The sequence below is a fragment of the Rattus norvegicus genome, chromosome 9 (assembly GCF_021556685.1).
Source record: "Rattus norvegicus strain SHRSP/BbbUtx chromosome 9, alternate assembly SHRSP_T2T, whole genome shotgun sequence".
Lineage (NCBI taxonomy): Eukaryota > Metazoa > Chordata > Mammalia > Rodentia > Muridae > Rattus > Rattus norvegicus.
Genome location: NC_141542.1, coordinates 33,402,892 through 33,407,391, shown reverse-complemented (window position 1 = coordinate 33,407,391; position 4,500 = coordinate 33,402,892).

Sequence of the window (4,500 nt, the reverse complement as noted above, 5' to 3'; positions counted from 1 at the left end):
AGAGACACAGTGAAATGAACAGAAGTTACAAACCAAGTGGATTTAACAGGTATCTATAGAACATTTTGTCCTAAAACAAAAAAATATACACTGTCTTCTCAGCACCTCATGGTACTTTCTCCAAAATTGACCATATAATCGGTCACAAAACAGGCGTCAACAGATACAGGAAGATAGAAATAATCCCATGCGTCCTCTCAGATCACCATGGACTAAGGCTGGTCTTCAATAACAACAAAAACAACAGAAAGCCCACATGCACATGGAGGTTGAGCAATGCTCTACTCAATGATAACTTGGTCAAGGAAGAAATAAAGAAGAAAATTTAGAATTTTAGAATTCTAAATTTTTAGAATTTAATAATAATGAAAGCACATCATACCCAAACTCATGGGACACAAAGAAAGCAGTGCTAAGAGGAAAACTCATAGCTGTGAGTGCCTTCAAAAAGAAAATGGAGAGAGCATACACTAGTAGCTTGACAACATACCTGAAAGCTCTGCAAGAAAAAGAAGCAAATACACCTAAGAGGAGTAGAAGGCAGAAAATAATCAAGCTCAGGGCTGAAATCAACCAAGTAGAAACAAAAAGAACTCTACAAAGAATCAACAAAACCAGGAGCTGGTCCATTGAGAAAATCAACAAGATAGATAAACCCTTAGCCAGACTAACCAGAGGGCACAGAGAGTGAATCCAAATTAACAAAATCAGAAATAAAAAGAGAAACATAACAACAGAAACTGAGGAAATCCAAAAAACAAACAAATATTAGATCCTACTACAAAGCCTATAATCAACAAAACTGGAAAGTCTGGATGAAATGGTTAACTTTCTAGACATATATCAGGTACCAAAGTTAAATTAGGATCAGATAAACCATCTAAACAGTTCCATAACTCCAAAAGAAATAGAAGCAGTTATTACAAGCCTCCCAAACAAAAGGAGCCCAGGACCAGAGGAGTTTAGTCTTGAATTCTATCAGACCCTTCACAGAAAACCTAGTAGCAATACTCTCCAAACTATTCCACAAAATAGAACCAGAAGGAACACTACTCAATTCATTCTATAAAGTCACAATTACACTTATACCTAAACCACACAATGATCCAACAAAGAAAGAGAACTTTAGACCAATTTCCCTTATGAATATCGATGCAGAAATACTCCATAAGATTCTCACAAACCGAATTCAAGAGCATATCAAAAGGATCATCCACCATGATCAAGTAGGTTTCATCCCAGAGATGCGGGAATAGTTCAATGTACGGAAATCCACGAACATAATCCACTGTATAAACATGCTCAAAAGGGAAAATAACCACATGATCATCTCATTAGATGCTGGGAAAGCATTTGAAAAAAATTCAAAACCCCTTTATATTAAAAGTCTTGGGAAGATCATCAATTCAAGGCCCATACCTAAACATAGTAAAGCAATATACAGCAAACCAGTAGCCAACATCAAGCAAAATGGAGACTTGAAACAATCTCACAAAAATCAGGGACTAGACTAGGCTGCCCACTCTCTCCCTACCTATTCAATATAGTACTTGAAGTCCTAGCCAGAGCAATTAGACATCAAAAAGGGTTAAAGGGATACAAATTGGAAAAGAAGAAGTCAAAGTATCACTATTTGTAGAAGAAAGGGAGTTGGGGACTTAGCTGGTGGTAGAGTGCTTGCTTAGCAAACGCAAGGCCCTGGGTTCAGTCCTCAGCTCTGAAAAAAAGAAAAAGATATGATAGTATACTTAAGTACCCCCAAAATTTACACCAGAAAACTCCTAAACCTGATAAACAACTTCAGCAAACTGCCTGGATATAAAATCAACTCAAACAAATAAGTAGCCTTCCTCTACTCTAAGGATAAACAGGCTGAGAAAGAAATTATGGAAACAATATCCTTCACGATAGTCACAAATAACATAAAATACCTTGGTGTGACTCTTACCAAGCAAATGAAAGATCTGTATGACAAGAACTTCAAGTCTCTGAAGAAAGAAATTGAAGAAGGTGGGAAGATCTCCCATGCTCATGGATTTGCAGGATTAATATAGTAAAAATGGCTATCAATCTACAGATTTAATGCAATCCCTGTCAAAATCCCAAGTCAATTCTTCATAGAGTTAGAAAGAGCAATTTGCAGATTTATTTGGAATAGCAAAAAACCCAGAATAGGCAAAACTATCCTTAAGAGTAAAAGAACTTCTGGGGGAATCACCATCCCTAACCTCCAGCTGTATTACAGAGCAACAGTGATAAAAAAAACTGCATGGTATTTGTACAGAGACAGGAAGGTAGACCAGTGGAATAGAATTGAAAACCCAGAAATAAACTCACACACCTATGGTCACTTGATCTTTGACAAAGGAGCTAAAACCATCCAATGGAAAAAAGATAGTATTTTCAACAAATGGTGCTGGTTCAACTGATGGTCAGCATGTAGAAGAATGCAAATAGACCCATTCTTATTGCCTTGTAAAAATATCTTGGACCTCCATACAAAACCAGATACACTGAAACTAATAGAAGAGAAAGTAGGGAAGAGCCTCAAACACATAGGCACAGGGGGAAATTTCCTATGCCTATTGGAACACCAATGGCTTATGCTCTAAGATCAAGAATCAGACAAATATGACCTCATAAAATTACAAAGTTTCTACAAGGCAAAGAACATTGTTATTAGGACAAAACAAAAACCAACAGATTGGGAAAAGATCTTTACCAAGCCTACATCTGATAGAGGGCTAATATCCAATATATATAAAGAACTCAAGAAGTTAGACTCCAGAGAATCAAAGAAACCTTTTAAAAAATGGGGTACATGGCTAAACAAAGAAGTCTCCGCTGAGGAATATCAAATGGCTAAGAAGCACCTAAAGAAATGCTCAACATCTTTAGTCATCATGGAAATGCAAATCAAAATAACCCTGAGATTCCACCTCACACCCATCAGAATGGCTAGGATCAAAAACTCAGGTGACAGCAGATGCTGGAGAGAAAGTGGAGAAAGAGGAACACTCCTCCATTGTTGGTGGGATTGCAAGCTGGTACAACCACTCTAGAAATCTATTTGGAAGTTCCTCAGAAAATTGGACATTCCACTACCTGAGGACCCAGCTATACCTCTCCTAGGCATATACCCAAAAGATGCTCCAACATACAACAAGGACACATGCTCGACTATGTTCATAGCAGACTTATTTATAATAGCCAAAAGCTGGAAAGAACCCATATGTCCTTAAGCAGAGGAATAGATACAGAAAATGTGATACATTTACACAATGGAGTACTACTCAGCTATTAAAAACAATGACTTTATGAAATTCTTAGGCAAATGGATGGAACTTGAAAATATCATCCTGAGTGAGGTAACTCAATCACAAAAGAATACACGTGGTATGTACTCACTGCTAAGCGGATATTAATTCAAAAGCTCAGAATACCCAAGATACAATTCACAAACCACATGAAGCTTAAGAAGAAAGACCAAACTGTGGATGCTTCAGACCTTCTCAGAAGGAGGAACAAAAATACTCACAGGAGGAAAGACAGAGACGAAGAATGGAGCAGAGACTGAAAGAAAGGCCATTCAGCGACTGCCCCACCTGCAGGATCCATCCCATATACAGATACCAAACCCAGACAATATTGTGGATGCCAAAAATTGGATGCTGACAGGAGCCTGATATAGCTGTCTCCTGAGAGGTTCTGCCAAAGCTTGACAAATACAGAGGCAGATGCCCGCAGCCAATCATTGAACTGAGAAATCCTCCCCAATGTAGGAGTTAGAGAAAGGACTGAAGAAGCTGAAGGGGTTTGCAACCCCATAAGAAGAACAACAATATCAACCAACCAGACTTTCCAGAGCTCCCAGGGACTAAACCACCATCCCAAGAGAACAAAGGGATGGACCTATGGCTCTATCTGTGTGTGTAGCAGAGGATGGCCTTGTCAGGCATCAATGGGGAGAGAAGCCCTTGTCCTGTCAAGGCTCAATGCCCCAGTGTAGGTGACTGTCAGAGCAGGGATGTGGAAGGAGTGGGTGGGTGGGTGTGGGAGCACTCTATTAGAAGCATGGGGGAGTGGGTGTTTGGAGGGAAAACCAGGAAAAGGGATAACATTAAAAATGTAAATTTAAAAAAATCCAATAAAAGAAAAAAGATAATGTGTATATACATACACACACATCGTATATATAAACACACATTTATAGCAATATTGTAGGTATACTAGCTCTTAAAACTCAATTTTCTAATTTTCCATTTGAATAAATGTCTACCCAAAAATGTGATGAAATCCATTGAGAAGGTGGGCACAAGGCCAGGTTAAAAGCTATCAAGTCAGAGCTGAAGAGATGGCTCAGCTGTTAAGAGCACTGACTGCTCTTCCAGAGGTTCTGAGTTCAGTTCCCAGCAACTACTGGTGGCTGACAATCATTTCTAATTGGATCCAGTGCCTTTTTCTGACGTGTCTAAAGAGAGCAACAGTATACTCACATCA